This window comes from Engraulis encrasicolus, chromosome 10, assembly GCF_034702125.1.
Source record: "Engraulis encrasicolus isolate BLACKSEA-1 chromosome 10, IST_EnEncr_1.0, whole genome shotgun sequence".
NCBI lineage: Eukaryota > Metazoa > Chordata > Actinopteri > Clupeiformes > Engraulidae > Engraulis > Engraulis encrasicolus.
In genome coordinates, this window is record NC_085866.1 from 38,993,093 (window position 1) to 39,011,780 (window position 18,688).

Here is an 18,688-nt window from a genome sequence, read left to right on the forward strand (position 1 = left end):
CTTCATGTAGGAAAAGTGCAATTTTCCCAGCAATAATGAATATTTTGAATGTGACGGTGGTGGTAAGTATCAATGAAAAAGGTCACATTTGTGAATGGGCAGCATGAATTCTATAAATAAACTACTAAAAATATTACACAGTGCACCTTTAATATTCTTTAATAACATTCAAACTAGCGGTGTCCACACACAGCAGCATCAGACAATTCACAACACTCTGCCAATGTATGCCTACTTTGCTTTGAACCACAGGCAAATTGTAAACAACCCTGCCCTGCCTGTGGCCCTGGGATTGCCGACGTTTGAGTGAGGCCAAAGGTGAGGCCCCAACCACAACATTTGGCTGCCTTCTGTTGCCTTCTGGCTGCCTTCTGGCTGCCAATGCACACACCAAGTAATGTATGCCACTTCCTGTGTGCCATTTTTCAGTGTGTTCACTGTATGTTACATAGCACAGACGCGCACAATGAAATTGATCTCTGCCTTGACCGATAACACACATGATCATAGGGGAGCCATGGTGAGTGTAGGAGAGTGACACCTATGACCAACGGATTACCCTTATGCAGCAGAAGATACCCCAACCAAAACCAACCAGCAAATAGTGGGAGCGTTCCCATAGCAAATCACAGAATATCAAATTTAACATCATCTCTGTTTTCTGGCTTGGTCAACATTCTGCCATTTACTACTGACTACATGACAGTGAGTGAAGTCACAGACACAGGCAGAACTTTCTTGAATTATAGAAGATATATAATGTAGTGCACAGACCTGCTTTACCAGGCGTACATGTGTTGCTTCTTTTCGAGAGGTTACAAACCTTTTTTGAGTATGGAAATGTACCTTCATGGCAACACTGGGGTGCATTTCTCGAAACCATAGTTGCCAAGTATGTTAGCTACTTTGTTGTTTGTAATGCAATTTCCCATTTCCAACTACCCACGTTGCTAACAGGCTAACAACTACGCTTTCGAGAAACGCGTATGGGATGACCCTCAGGTAGTCCTCATGTGCCTTATGGCGAGGTCACCAACCTTTCCCTGAGATCCCACTGACAGTGTGTATGCATGGTTCTTTACTCAATGGTACTTCAGTGGTATACCCCCTAGTGATCCACGGGCTGTACCCGCTAGAAAGTACCCTCTGCTGTACATTTTTAGAGAGGTCAGTCAGGTCACCTACCTACCTTTCTCTGAGACCTCCCGGTCCTCCGTGGCAGAGATGCGGTGGTGGTGTACAGATGCAGTGGGTGTGATGAGAGAGCCCCCTGACCTCACAGCACTGCTCTCCATCTGGTTCTCTGGTGGCTGTGTCTGTATAAAGACACCAAGGTGAAAACAACAGATAGAGCCATGCACACAGTTTTACAAGCATATTAACCCATTACGACCTACAACGTCTGAAACATGTAACAGAATCGTCAATGTTGTTAAAGGTAAATAAGAATGCATGAATGCTGTGGCTTAAAGGTGTACAAACAGATGCATTTCTCTATCTTATCGGGATAACCAATGACAGCCTGGAAGTGAGGGGCGTAGATCTGGAGGCTTTATATTGGAAATTAAAGGATTTAATCAGAAAATTTAAGGCAGGATATCTCATTTCGTTTCTATTTTTAAAAGTACAACTAGATCTTTTAGTTGCACTTACCCTGGCTGTAAGGGATCAGGAGAATGCTTGGGACCAACAACTGCCTTCGTAGCTCTAACAAGAACTGCCTTCTTGCCCTGAACAAAAAAACTTCCATGAGCTACTGTAAATCCCCCCATCTCAAGCTCTGCTGACACTCACCACATAGTCTGATAAAATCAAAATAAAATCCCCCTAAAAAGTTCTACTTCCTTTTTTTTCAAAAGAAAGTTGTGGGGGTGCTTGTGTTCCTATTTAAGCATGCAGGAAGCAACGGGACAGAGAGAAAGAAAGAGAGCACTGTCACAATGCTATCCATTCAAGGGGGGAACTAAACAAATATCAGTGGAGAGAGGGGAAGGTTGGGGGAAGGAGAAGGGTTATAGAAATCATTCCTGGCTTCTCATCTGGGTCAAGACATACAGCATTTTTCTACAGAACTATACCAGTGTCAAGATGGTGGATGGTAAGCCAGAGGTGGAAGAAGTACAGAGGTTGTGTACTTAAGTAAAAGTAGAAGTACCCTGCGAAAAAAATACTCAATTGAAAGTAAAAGTTGTACACCAAAAATGTACTTAAGTAAAAGTCATAAGTGCTAACTTTTGAATGTACTTTCTGAGTACAAAAGTACAAGTATGTCTGCCTACTTGATCCAATAGGAAAAAGTTTCTGCAACGGTTTTCGGTTCTATTTGAACATGACTATGGAGTCCTGTTAATGTTTTTTAAAGTATCTTTTCTGTCTGGGTGTCAGTTTGAAAGAGGGGCTTGGTCCCGCCTCCCTGCCTGCAGCTGAGGCTACTCAAATATCCACGAAACACAACAGGAAAACCTAGGATAAATGTAACTAGTAACTAAGTCCTCTTCTAGAAATGTAAGGAGTAGAAAGTACAAGTAATTGTCAAAAAAATGTATTGAGTAAAAGTAAAAGTCTGCATTTTTATTTTTACTCAAGTAAGTACAAATTCCAGAAAAAAATACTTAAGTACAGTAACGAAGTACAAATACTTAGTTACGTTCCACCTCTGTGGTAAGCCGGAATGAGGCACATGTGACTTTTACCATTGGAAAGGCTATGTTTCGCAGTTTCTGATGAAATGACGTGAAAACCCAAAGAAGATACATAGCCTATTCATTTTTGGTCTGTTTTCTTTTTGCTGGAATCACAACACTCAAGAGCTGCTGAGAAATGTATTGCTATAGATATGTTTGTTCATTTAGCTGTCCTGATGACTGGGGGGCAATCGCTATTCCGACATAGCGCTATTCCGACATGCCGCTATTCCGACACTTTTTAGGGGCTAGGGTTAGGGTTAGGGTTAGGGTTAAGGTTAGGGATGTCGGAATAGCGGCATGTAGGAATAGCGGCGGACGGTGGAAAACGTGTCGGTATTCCGACAATAGACATTAACGTCGGAATAGCGAGATATCGGAATAGCGCCACGTAACCGTCCTGACTGACCATCAGAGGGGCCATTCAACGCAAGTAACTTCACTGAATAACTGCTCTACAGTCACTATAGAATGATGCACTTCATTCTGCAAAGGTTGGATCAAATTTAGGGGGTTTCTTTTCTAAGTTTTTAGTGTTTTTTTTTCAGTAACAACGTCTAGCCACCTCATTAGCTATGTACTGTAGCCTAATATCATGTGCTAGTATTGTACTTGCACCATAGATTTAATTCTACATTTATTTTGGCCTCCTCTTCTGACCATGGGTGTATTAGAGAGTGTAGTGCCAGTAGCTTGTTGCCAGTAGTAAAGGATTTAAATGATCCAAGTTTGAATAAATTACATTGAAGATGTGCACACTTCACTCTGAGCAGACTCTTTTGTCGTGTTTCTTTGACGGGATTTCCCCCACTCACTCTGTGCAAAGTAGAAAATAGAATCTAAAACTGTAGCGTAGCATTTCTGCAATACAGAGACATATTTTTTATGTGGTGGAATATAATTTAATTCTTCTGGCATGGTGTATTTGTAACTTCACTAACTGTTTACATAAACAAAAGATTCCACATGCATGGTACGGTATCATGCCTTACAAAACCGAGACAATAACCAATGCACACAACTGACACAAGGCCCCTGCCTACACTAAGTACTGTATTTACTGAACTGCAAAGGCCATTCCCTCTATCTTGCTAGCGCATGTTCATTTCAGCCGTTTATTCTGTTTCTGTTTCTGCATGTGGGTTCTGTCTTTCTTAGAGGAACGCCAACTTAACCAGCAGGGAATAAGCCCTCGGGGGGTAGCGGAAAATTTCAAAATGAAATGCCTGAGTGCATATTGTGACATATAGGCTACTAGAGATTATGTAAAGAGAGTGTGTAGTAGGTCGGTGAGACCTGAGGCAGTTCTCACTGGAGTTAGTGGATGACAGCTCAACATATAATCATAAACACACACACACACACACACACACACACACACACACACACACACACACACACACACACACACACACACACACACACACACACACTCGCACACACACACACACACACACACACACACACACACACACACACACACACACACACACACACACACACACACACACACACACACACACACACAAAGCCACCCAAAGAACACATCTTAAAAGACGCTTGAGAGATTTTTTAAAAAAAAAAGTTCTGTCATTTGTGGGTTTAATATCGATGCAATACAATAAGGGCAGTTGAGTTAAATCTGAGGGTGTCGAGAGGGACTCTGGGATGGCGGAAACTAAAAGTTCAAAGCGGCCCAGTCACTAGACCCCCCTCAAGGCAACACTGGCTCACAAAGAGGCTCCCTTCTTCAGGAGAGGGGTAGTAACACCACGCACCCTCGCCTCGTCTTGTGATGATCTCCCTGCTGCTCGATTCGCACCAGCACGTTTGATTGGCGAGATAAACAGCCATACACTCACATACCAAGGAGAGAGAGAGAGAGAGAGAGAGAGAGAGAGAGAGAGAGAGAGAGAGAGAGAGAGAGAGAGAGAGAGAGAGAGAGAGAGAGAGAGAGAGACAGAGACAGAGAGATAGAGAGACAGAGAGTTGATATGAAGTAAGATAGAAATAAAAGTGAATGGATGCAGAGAGACAGAAAGTGATAGAGCAGATTTTGAAACAGAACAGACAGGAGGACACATATGGTAACAGAGCACACACAGGAGTATCAACTGTCTCGTAAGTGTTCCTAAAAGTTACTGTAAAAGTGCCCAGTGCCTCAACAATACAGAAGTCAACTTCCTCTTTTGTCACTGATAAAACTGTCCAACTAGATCGCAACTTCTCACACAAGTAATCACATGTAACACATGAACAGAATTAAAATTTACTGTACTGTAGTTGAAGTTATAAATATACGAATAAAACACTATAGGTTTATCACAATCTCAACAAAAAGTGAAACTCACCTCATCACTGTCTGAGGAGGAAAACACCTGTGCGTGTTCGTCAGTTGGTGTTGGTTGGTGGTGCAACAAAACATAAACCTAAGGGTTGGCCGTGATTTCCCTATGCAAACATGACAAGTCACGACCTGTCATTCACATGCAGCCAATAGCATGGACTTGGCTATTTAATCTCAACTTTGCATAGGCAAGGCGAGACAAGAAACATGAGTAAGTAGGCCTATAGGGAAAGAGAAAGGCCTTTTGAATGAAATGTCTTCAGACAGTAGGCCTAGTGTGGAAATTACACACTGTAATCAGAAATCACCAGGACCATTGCAATCAACTTTTCCTCAGGGATGCTTTTTCAAACCATTGCACATTTGTACAAAGATTCATTTTAGTTCAGAGTTAATGATTCTGGATTTGTGTTATAGGGGGGGGGGGGGCTACTGAGGGAGTAGGCAACCCCAACATACAGGACAGGTTGTGTGTTGACAAAAAGGCTGTATTTACCTTTCCAGGACACAAACAGTGAAATCCATCGTAATCCCTCAAACATGCCTTGAAAACACATACAGACAAACACACAAGGATGAGTCAACAAAGCAATGCCAAACATTTACAACACACAAACATGCCTTCCCTGCTAATAGTAGGGCCTATTGTGTCCCTTGGCAGTGCAATGAGCAAATACATACTGTATGAAAATGGAACTTCCTTGCCAAAAATAAGTAGGATGGTGAACGTGACAAGCCTAGAGAATCAAATAATGGTCTCACTCGTGCCATTCATCCATCCTTCCTGTGCGCAACACGTCTGTATCCGTTCTGTGAATAAAATAATTAATAAAACACTTATTCCAATACATCGACTTCCTCCGGTCATTGTACGCGTGCTTTGATAATCAAACAGTTTGCAAGGCAAATTAATATTTACGCAATTAGACAAATCTGACGGCGGAATAATCACAGGAAACAAATCAACACCAACAAAATTAGCATGCTGTAGATTGATAGAATTACTAAGACAGTACCTGAGGTTTCTGTCAGTGGTGGCCTGCCCTCTGCTGGGCATATTAGAGAACTCATCCAAAAAAAAAAAAAAAAAAAAAAAAAAACAGTTGGAGGGCATGTTTGTCTTAGTGCTGCCAGGCCCGGCTACCCTTTGTGGAGAAGCAGATAAAAGCTGATTTTAAATAAGTGGACAAAAATATCTTGAAGATATTATCCTCATTCACATGAGTCTGTATTTTAATTTTCACTCGCAGTTCCAAACCCACTGGACGTGGAAACACTAGGGGGAAATGTTTTTTTAAACAGGCTAAAACGTTCGGTAACACTTTACTTAAAGCCAACATTATAAGCACATTTATAACAAATTATAACGCACATTATAATTACTTACAACGCATTATGACTCCACTCATAATGCTTCATGATGCTTTATATTAACAGTTATGAATAACTCTGAATCTACTTATAATGCTTTATAAATCCAAGGGTGTCATGAGTGCTCATGACTGGCTATAAACTACAGGCTGCCTGATGGGGCTTATAGTACATTATGAGTACCTAAACCCCTCTATGCACAGACCTGGATGATAAACTGTCATAAGGGCTCATACGATAATGTTTCATGAGATCATAAGTCGTCAATGTGTGCTCTAAGTAAAGTGAAGTTCATATGGATGCATCTATAATGCACTGTATAATGCACATCTATAATGCATCATAATGTACTGTAAGCCCCATCAGGCAGCCTGTAGTTTATATCCTGTCATGAGCACTCATAATACCCTTGGATTTATGAAGTATTATAAGCTAGATTCGTGGTTATGCATTACTGTTAACATAAAGAATCATGAAACATCATCTGTGTAGTCGTAATGCTTTGTAAGTAATTATAATGTGTATTATAATTTGTTATAAATGCGCTCATAATGCGCTATAGATATGGGCTTCATAGAAAGTGTTACCAAACGGGTTCTATAATGGATGTTTACTACATAAACCTCTCAAACATCAACAATCATCAACAAAAAGTTGCCATTATTAATGCAAGATAATTAGGCCACAGTAATTGATTCAATAACACTGTGATGGTTTTCGGTCATACAATTGCATTAATTAGAGTACATTAATGCAGAATCCCCAAAGGGCAAAAAGCCTCCGAGCCAAATACAAATAACACCCTTATCATGCTTTTAGGCCTATATCAGTATCCTAGAAGTTACTGAGTTATGTATGGAAATATGGGTGATGAGGACACTGTGAGAAGGAATATAGTGAATAGGCCTATTTGTTTGTGCATTTGTTTGTTTGCTTTTCAAATTCTAATTAAGTTTAATTATGTTTATATATATTATGCTATATTGCCAAAAGTATTTGCTAACTTGCCTTAACTCATATATGACAAATGCATCATATCTAATGCTAAAATTACCTCTTGGGTTTCATTGCATGTGCCCACACAGCAACCCAATTCGCTCTAAAGCATTTGGATACATGTTATGAGCTTCAGAAAAGGTTAAACACTTGCCCGATATCGCCCGTTTTCATAGAGATCAGCGCAATTGGCTAACTTTGCACAGCCCGCATGAAAAATTCTCACGGTTTTCCCATTGGTCAACTTTTATTGGTCTCCATCAGATGTGATATATTCCTGGAATGGCCGGAACTCCCCATTTATCAATCCTATCTTAGGCACATATGATGTCTGTCCACCTTTTACAGCGATTACAGCTTCAACTCTATTGAAAAGGCCGTCCACAAGGTCGAGGATTTATGAACATGTACTTGAACGTAGAAATGTGCCAAAAATTTACGCACACCTCAGACCATGCGTTGCGAGTGGAAGGCCTGAAATTGCAAATAATTCATGACCGTGCAAGCTACAGTTTGCTTTGAATGACAATGGCAAGTATGACAGTGTGCTATTTTACATCCGTGTTTTCATTCATGTGTGTCTCAGGGGCTTCTTTTACTTATTTTGAGGAACACGGTCCTCACTCCAAACTGTTCCAAGAAGGTTGGGAGCATGGAACATGGAAAATGTTTGGAGATCCTGAAGGTGTAATCGCTGCAAAAGATGGACCAACATCTTGAACCCTGTGGGTTAGGAATGGGATGGAACTTTCAGTGTGAGAGTAGACAGGAAATAACTTGGAGAGAGAGATGGGGCAGGCTCGGAAAATGACCCCGGCTGGACTCGAACCGGGGTCCCCGTGGGCAATGTAAACCCAAATGTGGGGGACTTTTTTTTCCCTCCCAGGAATGGAATGGAAATTACGTAAGTAAATATGTGAGTCAAGGCAGGTTAGTGAATACTTTTGGCAATATAGTGAGTAGGCTATCTCTTTTCTCTAGATACACTCCCCACTAGATGGCAATTATCACATTTTAATGTTAGTTAAATTTTTTTTGAATATTTGCAAAGCTTTATTTTTTTTATTTTTAAGCAAACAACAAAGTATACAGTGAAATGGGACAGTACAGGAGGCTACCGTAGACAATGAATAAAACATGACATGAATTGAGTTGAGATAGGCCCATCACACAGACAAAATGTGTAGAGGAAGCAAGTGGAGTTATAGGTAGAGACAGACAAGGGCTGAAAATGACATGCAGTCACAGAAGAGAACATGTTTCTTTCGTTAAAGCGTCTCTAGTTTACTCCAGTACTCTAAGAGTAGAGTAGGCTATTCTCCCCTGCAATACAAGTACTTTGTAGATGTGCACACTCACAGAGGCATGGCAATATGTACTTGACACACACACAAGATATCTAAACACCTTCTCTCCATGTACAGCGCTGCACCATATGGCCTGATTATGCGGCACAGCTTATGGTGGCTTAGCTTCATTTGAATATGCCTTACACAATGTTTTGTTAGAACTTGGTCCGAGAGCTCTTGTAGCTGCTCCACCAAGATCAAACTTAAATTGCTCTCCAATTGGCTCAACAACAACAACAACATTCAGTACAACCAGGCAGAAGCATTGTAGAGTCAAAAATCCATTCAGCACGATTCCCGAGCGTAGAAATTTTGCTTTTGTTCTGTGCAATTTCATTCGAATGGGAGTCCAAAAGGGGGTTGCACATGCTTTCTCTGCCTCTTTGGGGATTAGTTCCCGTTGATTTGTGTCCCTAATCTGTCTGTGCCGTATCGCACGGGCCCAAGAGAAGGCCCAGCAGCAGCAGCAGCAGTCTCCCTGTAAGCCTGCCAGCGCCATGCGTACTGCTGTGCTGCCTGCCTGCCTGCCTGCCCGCCTGCCTGCCTGCCCGCCTCTGTTGGGGAGCCAAAACGGCCACAGCAGGGAACCCTCAACTCAACACATCCCAATACACACATACAGACATAGCACGCACCGGTGCCGCACATTACATACACATATGCATGCACGTGCACGCACACACACACACACACACACGCACACCTACACCCACACACACACACACTCACACCTGAAGGCAAACATGCACACACACACACACACGCACAAACATACACACAAACACACACACACATGCACGCGCACACACGCACACACGCACACACGCACACACCTACAGGCAAACACACACATACACACACACACACCTGAGGCAAACACACACACACACACACACACACACACACACACACACACACACACACACACACACACACACACACACACACACACACACACACACACCAGGCATATGCACAGTATCTCTCTCTCTCCCTCCCTCCCTCTCTTCCTTCCTCTCTCTCTCACTCTCTAACATACAGACAGACAGACAGACAGACAGACAGACAGACAGACAGACAGACAGACACACACACACACACACACCCACACACACACACACACACACACACACACACACACACACACACACACACACACACCTTTTTTGGCCCTTCCTGCTGACCTGAGCCGTACTGACAGTGGAGATAAGACAGCCACTGCACACCTCGTGGCTGCCGCACCAGTACTGTACAGCTCCCATCTGCACTCTTCTTCCATGATGTATAATGCGCTAATGCATTTTGATGATAGACCAAAGAAGGTTGTGTGTGTGTGTGCATGCGTGCGTGTGTGTGTGGTGTGTGTGTGGTGTGCAGTGGCGTCAAACAGGGGGGGGGGGAACCCTGACTCATTCTTAGGGCCCAGCCCACCTGCCTTAGGACTCAATACCTCTACTGTAGATCAAGGGTGTTAAACTCTTATTGGCAGAGGGCCAAAATCAAAATCTGGAACAAAGTTGCAGGCCAAACTCAATATTTCTCTTAACAAACAAACATAAATTGTGCCTACATACAATTAATACTCAGAAACTTTCACAAACAGATTCCCATCATAGTTCAAATGCGTACTATTCTGTTGCCATATGAGTGTGAGCTATTTCACTGGCATGAGCCCTCATATTCCTGTGACACACCAAATTCCATGTTCAAGTCTTATTATTTCCGCCAAGGAGGTTATGTTTTCGGTCGCGTTGGTTTGTCTGTTCGTCTGCCTGTCTGTCTGCTTGTCAGCAGGATAACTCAAAAAGTCATGGATTTTTGTGGAGTTGTTGGAAATTATAAAATAAAGATGGTGATCTGGATCACGATGTGGAGCCAGGAATTCATTAACCCTCTGGTTGTGTTACGGTCAAAAATGACCATTTTGAAACTTCATTCTTAAATAACTTCTCTATTTTTCATCATACACAAATGAGACTTCATGATATCATTCAACTAACCTATTCAAATGGCCAAAATGAAATATACTGATACACCAAAGAGCCATGCTCAACCCCGTGCCGTTGACGGGAACGTTGACAGCTCTGGTGATCAGCAACCTTCACCGTTTTCCCAGGTCATCTCTGGCTTGTAGATGTTGTCTAACTGGAGGCACCCAATGATGCCACTAATGCCCCAATTACACCATAGTGAAACGTGTGTTAAGCGTGCATAGCCTACATAAACAGTGGTATTTTTCTAAGCGCTCGGCAAAAGCATGCGCGTCAGCTCTCCAAACTCACGCTCCAGCGCTTCCAACTGGAGAGCGAAATAATAGAGGCCCTCTCAACTTTGTTGTAGGCCTAGGCTATTCTTCGCGTCCGTTCACAGAGATAAATGTTTAACGTGCTGGATTTCTAATAAGCAAATGTTAGCAAAATAATAATGCAAGACATGACGCACCTTAGCCTACAATAACCATGCCTGTCGCATTACACCACTGCTTTGGACTATTAGTTCTCTAAGGTGAATATCCTACGTGTGGAAACGTAGCCTACCATAAGCTACGAAGACTATCGATTTAAGTAACCTTAAAGGGACAGTTTGGTCAATTTCAACATGCAGTTGTAATGCTCACACTACCCTGGACTTGTCAGTGCCTGAGATTATTTTTCTTCTTCTTCAGCCGTTTCCGAGATCCTGGTCATTGTAATGGGGGCAGCTCTTTGTTTACATTTCAAAAAAACATTTTTATTTATTCCCAAAAACATCCAAAAGGTTATAAAACATCAGCAGACAACGAGCAAACAGCAGTACCTTTTGGGAAAATATTTGGAGTTGGCCTATGTTTCATTTTTTAAAAATGTAAACAAACGCTGCCCCCATTAGAATTGCTCATATCTCGGAAAGGGCTGAGCCGAAAAATGTGGCATCACCAGGTACTGACAAGTCAAGGGTAGCGTGAGCAATACAACTGCATGTTGAAATTGACCAAACTGTCCCTTTAAGATTGATTAAATTATGTCCATAATGTTGCTCATTCAAGACGGGCGTTCTGCACGCTTGAGGCTGGCCAGGCATAGGCCTATTCCTAAGCACCAAAGGTGCAACTGATATCATTACTAATAATGCACCACACATTGTCCACAAGATGGCGCTCTAAGGCCACAAATGGCAGAGCCGTATGGCTCTGACAAATGGTGCGATAGTGAAGCTTTGCAAGATGCATGGACAAGATTTACAACATACACTTTCTAGCAGTTTCAATGAGCAGCATCGTTGTACTACCTGCTCTGGCCACCATCCTACAGTGCACCCTATAAAAGAATAATAATTTTAAAACATCCAAAAGTTCATTAAAGTTTTAAAAAGCATTTACTCATTAAATAGAATGGCGTAAAATAAATAGGTAAATAGGCTAAATAAATAAATATGGCTCCCTTGCTCAGACCTGCTGAACAGCTGCTGGAGGTTTGGGGGTAGCCTACATTTATAGTGTGGACTTCTGTGGAGCCTATGTTCATTTTCATGCAATGTCAGCTAGCCTTATGGCTCTCATTTGCAGGCCTTATAAACCGGCCCCATCGGCAACATTTGAATGCAAAGCTGTTTGAAAATAGTAATGAAGAAAGGGATCATCTAATCTCAAGTAACACTGTGTCAGTGTCATACTATAGAGAGCAGGGACTCTTTCTTTCTGTTTTGTTTGTGCTTTTTTTTGTTTTCTCATTTCATTTCTCGGAATTGAATTGTTCAATTAATGTCATTGTATAGGCCTAGGCCTAGGCCTAAGTCAAATTGATAACCTAGTTTTTGTACACAATGGGTTTTGTTGTATTTTGTTGTAGGGCTATTTTATATGTTGAAAATGGGCCTATAGGCCTACTTTGTTTCGATGTTTGATACTGTTAGCTATTTTGTTTCTTATATTTGTAACATTTTAGTGCTGGGTGTTTTGTATTGTAGGCTATCTGAAAATACATTTAACTGTAGCCTATATTTGCCCTACTATTAGGCCTAGGTTAGGCTACTGTTAAGTGTTATGTCAACCCTAGTTTGTAGTTGGCTTTAGTCTCACTAGGAAAATTCACGGGAGAAAACATAGGCAAAAGAATGGGTGATTTGGTGAGAACCGCGAACTGATTAGTAGAAGCGAATTAGGCCTACCCAGATAGCAAAATGTTTTTGGCAGAGTTTTGGGCCAAATCGTGTCTTGGCCTTTTGGCTGGCTTCGGTTTGAGTCCCCGGGCCAAAAGTGGCCCAAATTTGGCATGCCAAAACCAACCAAACCCAGCCATAAATTGACCAAAGTTCACCCAAAACCTATTTGGGATTTCCACGTACAGCCTTAAAGGCCCCAAAAGGAATTCCAGACCCCACCCTTCAGCCAAAATGCAGCCATAAAGTACCCATAACTGTCCCATAACTGCCATAAATGAGCCTAAATACTGCCATAATGTACCCATAATTCAGCCATAATGTACCCATAACTCTCCCAGAACAGCCATAAATGACCCTAAATACTGCCATAATGTACCCATAATTGATCCCAAATGTCTTATAAGTTTCCCTGTATACTTAAAATGTAAATACCGGTATACAGAGAAACTTATTAGACAAATAAGTGACATTTGGCCCCAATATGGCTACATTTGGGATCATTTGGGATTTAATAAATGCGTGATTTTCAACAATGAAACTGGAATATTTATGCATCTAGAAAAAAAAACCAAGACAATTAAATACATTTCATTATACTTTATTGCCTCCAAATGCTGTGACTGGTTAGGGTGGGCAAGTGGCTGGATTTGATGGATGGGTATAGCTGCACGGCAGGTGGTGGACTGGGTGACTTGATGGGTGCTTGGATGTCTGGGTACAGGCCTCTTGTTTTCATCTTGGTCCCCTGGCCAGTAAAAGCAGGTACTCTATTGCCACATAGAGGTAGGTAGATCAGATCAGATTCGCGACATCTAGGAAAGAATAAAAAGATAAACCAAATTGAATTACTACATGCAAAAGTAACTTTGAAAACAGTGGCATTACATTTTTTTTCTTATTTTATTTAACCTTTATTTAACCAGGAAAATAAACCTGTTGAGATTAAAAATCTCTTTTAACAAGGGTGTCCTGGCCAAGTGGCGGCACAAATGCACTTGATTAATAGAGTAATAGACGGGAGAGGGGGGAGGGGTGTTATTAAAATTTGGTACCTGTTTTTGAGATCCGATTTGATTGACCCCTCCCACAGGTGACTGCAGTGTCCGTTCGCAGCACAGCATCTGAAAAGAGAATGTAGATGTTAGTTCATATTTTATACATTTTAAATTACATGAGTAGTAGGCTACAGTAGATTGTACAACCATCTACGGAATTGTCAAAAGTAAAAGGGAGAAAAAGAATAGGAAAAAAACAATACTCAATCAAACAAAACCCTGCCAAAACATATAACTTGCACTTGAGTATATAGTAGCCCACTGATTCTAAGATCAGAGTACTGGTCAAATTGGAGGTTTTTTTTAACCTAGCTTTTAGGTTTTTCAATACCTGTAACAACAAAGCAGTAGGCTATCTATCTCATTGGGTGTGCCTACAGTAGAATAACTGGTGAAACAGACTAGTCACTATGTTATATCATGTGCCATTGTTAAAGCTTTCTGCCAATTAGTAATGCTCCCACTACCCTGGACTTGTCAGTAGGCATATCTGAGGTGTTTTTTCCCCCTTATTCAGTCTTTTCCGAGATCCTGGTCTGGGGGCAGGCGTTTGTTTACATTTCACCAGGAATTCACTTCTACTTTTACCTTTGACACCTCTAGTAAGCTACTCTCTGTGTTGAGGTATTACAAATGTTAGAGCAAGATTAGGCCTACATGGGCCACATTTCTGTATACGGTTTACCCCCTGTTGTTGATAGCTGAACAATACACACTGCCTTAACAACTGATCATGTTAAATAGCCAGCGCTTAAACACAAACCGACCATTGCATTACCCAATACAGACGTATACTTAAAATCAGTTACATTAAAAGCAAGGACTTTCACAACGAACGAAGATTAGACCAGAGAGGGAGGTTAATAAATTGTGGAACCAACCTGTAGTATGCCTGTCAAAAAACAAGTTCCTCCACCGGGTGACTGCCTTCAGCAGCAGCACATCTGAAAAGACAATGTAGAAAAAAGCAGATTCACTCGATTGCTTCAGTAGTATGCTAGAATTACAGTGAGTCCAACACTTTCCGTGACAGGCAGATATTGCTAGATAGTGCTCTGCTTTGTGCCAATAGGTAGAAGATGCTCCATGCCTGAGTTAGCTAGCTCCCGGCTTTTGCTAGCTGTCGTTGGGCAGTTAAGCTGGGATTGCTAGTGTTGTTGTTCTTTGATTGAAATTCCCTTGGCATTGATATCTGAAAGTGAATTTCAACCACTGAACAACACTTAATCAACCGTTACTGAGTATGAGGGTAGCAACTAAGATTAAATGTCACAGTTGTGTGTCACAGACATTTGTGTTTTAGCTCCTGTTAAAAGGGTATCGAAGTTTCAGCGCATAACACGGCAACCGACGGTCACAGACCTATGAAATCAACATGAAAACCGATAACACAAAATGCCTCATCTCTTAAGTCATCGGCGGTTGTATTTAATATAAAAACGTGTCAACTGCACTTACCTGCATAAACTGAAGTCTGACACACACTGGCGCTGGGGAAACTGAAGTGAGGCAAGCACGAGTTTCTCTTGACAGTTGATTTTGGCAGTCTTTTGGATTGCCGTAAGCGCACCAATGTAGAACGTTGCTGTCCCGCTCTCCACCCGAGGTTCAGATTAACCTGACACATGCCATAACCTGGCCATAACTCATTCATTCACAGTCCGCGCGTTTTAATGTGTTGTGGGAAGCCATAAACAACCCATATTTTAGCCAAATCTTTGTTTTTTTTGCTTTCCAGAGGAACGCCCCAATTCACTGGCGCCCAGGTCAACCATAACCATGCCAAAAGCTTATGGCTTGCCAAAAGGAAGCCATAAATTGCAGATATCTGCCAAAACAAAGCCAAAATATCTGCTATCTGGGTATGAAGGCATGAGTCGGTTGATCACCGTCAGCTGTGTCGTGTCAGCTGATTTCAATTTGGTTTGCGCGGCAAACTCGAGTGCAAGTGTAGGCCTATAAGTAGGCTTTCTAGACTAGTTTGGCCGTTTGGGAGACTACTGGAAGCTAGACAGACTTTGTCGCGCTTGCCTGTGAACCAAGCCAAGACGACTTATTGTACAAACGTGATTTCTGAAACGAAGCAGCCGGTAAGCGATTGTTTTCACCTATTCATTTCGGGATGTTTAGCGCGATGGGTAGCCTAGGCTATGGCCAGATTGTAGCCCATCTCTGGAGATAGATTATCTCTGTATGGCTCTGACTTGCGTTCTGCTCCAATGATGATTAGCTACTACTACCGCGATGGGGTCTGCTCCTACAATCTCGTAAATCACGAGGGCTTGTGGTTATTCAATCTGGTTTGTAGTCTCTAACATGGCAAAGTTTATTTTTGAATTATTGTACACATGGTTGCACATTTCCTGCATGTTTGCACATGAGCATTTTTGCACATTTCTGTAGAACTCATTTCTTTTCTTTGTCTGCATGTTTCCCTCCAGGTTTTTCACCTAAGGAAAAGTCAGAACCACCACTCAACCAAATCAAAAAGGAAATCCTTTCCAGTGGAATAGTGCCTTAACCCTCCACCAGAAGTAGGCATATCCATCCTTTTTACAAGTTAGGGAAAACGCACAGAGGCCAACCAAAGAAAAAAAACTCAAACAAAAATAAAACTATTATAATAAATAGTAATAAAATAAAAAACAAGACTGTTCAGGACGTCCACACCACTGAAATCAATGAAAAACACAAGACGAATGGAATCCTGTGTCTCTGCATAGTCTTTCAAGAGTGGAAAACCAGTGCTGGCCAGCACTGACCAGTGGACAACCTTCTGCTGCCAGTGACTAAGATGCAAAGACTCCACTCAAACCAAAACACAACAAGGAGAGAAAACACTTCACATAGGGGCCTGGAGGCTAAAACTTGAAGAAGAAAAGGAAAAAAAGGTTCTGCCTCCCACTTTGCCTCATTTCCCCTGTTGACATTCAGGAGCCTAGCCACTCTTTATGTCCATGCAATTGTCCCGACCAGCCGTCTCAGACTGTTGAAGCACCTTTTGTCCATTAGCTCTTGGACTGCTGCTATTGTGGGTGGGGGAGTTCTGAACTTGGATTGTGTGTTGTCCTGGACTGCAGTTTGGTGTTGTGCCTTCAGCTGACTTCGGGTGAGTGCTGCAGTGAGTGTTTTCTTCGGCATTTCTTGTGACATTGTATCTTGCTTGTGCAGTAATGTCTTTTACTGACTGTGCTGGCTACTGAAGGAATTGCGCACCACATTGCCACTTGGAAGTTTCAGTTAGGTCTTCAGGACTGGCCTGATATCTGCTATGTTCACAGCACTTGGAATGCATCACCAATCTCAGTCAATGCTGCTCTGGATTTTGCCAGCTCCGTTTCCTTCAAGGGTTTGGCATCCATAACTTCCATGCTGTATGGCACACAAGATGGTCTGGCTGTCAACTAGGTGATGCCACTGACCTCGATTCGGCAGTGCTTTTGGAAGTACTTCTTCATCCGTGCTGCAAAGACTGCTGTGCACCTCTTCAACTTGACTTGTGGTCAAGAGGATTCAGCTTGGCCTTCGCCTCAACTATCTTCACGATGACACCGTGCCTACAGCTCCACCTCAGGTACAGCACAGTACCAGTAGGGTAGAGTAGAATAGAGTAAGGAGGTAGATGCTTGGCTTAACAGCTCTTTTCTGGTGAGTGGTTCTCTCACTGTCTGGTTCTGGCCGAAGCGCATTTCTTTTTTCTTCTTGGAGAAGTTGATCTCCGCTGATGTGAGAAGTGGTGAATTCTGGGTACTGTGGGCATAGTCCCCGGGGGGCTGGTCTTGATGGCCTGGCTGGGGGTTCAGAGTGGCGGTCTGATCTGCGGTTCCTTCGTCTTCCTTCGGGTGGGTGGCCAACAGGGGCAGTGAAATACCTTACTGTGCAGACAGGAGGCGGTGTTGCTGGAGTGTAGGGGAGGGCATTCACGGCAGTACTCGCCTGAGCTCAGCCGGGGCCACGGCACCCAGTTGCTGTCCGGAACGGCGTGTGGTCCAGGTCTGGGGTTGCTCCGGCAGCAATGGCAGCAGTCCAGGAGCTGTTGGATGAAAGGCACTTCGGCGGTCTGGGTCAGTTGGTCAGGGCAGTTGCATGGACATGGGGAACGACTGTCGGATTCCTGAGTGTTGGGAAGGGAAATGGGGGGAATGTGTGCAGGGGCCTTTGAAGAGGACAGTGGACATTTAAAACCAGTCGACATCAACATCTACCACCTCAAAAGCCTGCAAGAAATGCAAACACAAGTCAGCCTGTTCTGAAGTCCTGGAGCCAACTTACAGGCCCGGACCTGCTCATCCACAGCAAGTGGCACACTACAAGAAGAAATGTTGCTGTTGGAGATGTAGTGAAGCTCTACGACCAAAATGCGTTACGGGTGCAATTCAAGCTTGCAAGAGTGCAAAGTCCAAAGGTACTGTCCAGGATGTCCATGTGAAATTCCCTCCAAGTGGATGTGCTCAAGTGAAAATTCCAAAGCAAACCAAAAAGTCCTGGGACCCGCAAGGTACCACACTGCATTGTGATGTGCGACTGCTCTTCTTCCAAGCTAGCAGAAACCAGCTTGCCTGATGGGTGCGATCTTCCTGTGTCACGCCATGCCAAGATCGAGTGGGAAGTGTCGCGGCAGGTGGTGTCTGGGCACGGACTCTGTGATTGATAACCTCCACACAGGTCCTCGCTGCACTGGATTTGTGGGGTGAGTAAAAAGTCAATGAACATTTGTTTTTTAAGCTAAGAGAATGCCCTTAAATT

At 42.8% G+C, this 18,688-nt stretch overlaps 1 protein-coding gene and 1 long non-coding RNA gene across 2 annotated transcripts in view; both read right to left on the reverse strand.

Moving 5' to 3' along the window:
• Positions 1-1,259, reverse strand: part of LOC134457465 (myelin transcription factor 1-like) — a 172,389-nt gene extending 171,130 nt beyond the window's left edge. Inside the window, exon 1 of the mRNA XM_063209473.1 lies at positions 1,190-1,259. The gene's annotated coding sequence lies outside the window, so the exon portion shown is untranslated. The remainder of the gene's footprint in view (positions 1-1,189) is intronic.
• A 12,219-nt stretch (positions 1,260-13,478) lies between these two features.
• On the reverse strand, positions 13,479-15,722 carry LOC134456236 (uncharacterized). The gene is made up of 4 exons (XR_010036272.1): positions 15,401-15,722; positions 14,824-14,886; positions 13,940-14,008; positions 13,479-13,699 (listed from the first exon to the last, which is right to left on the reverse strand). It is a non-coding gene; the product is annotated as an uncharacterized LOC134456236 (long non-coding RNA).
• Between the last annotated feature and the right edge of the window lie 2,966 nt (positions 15,723-18,688).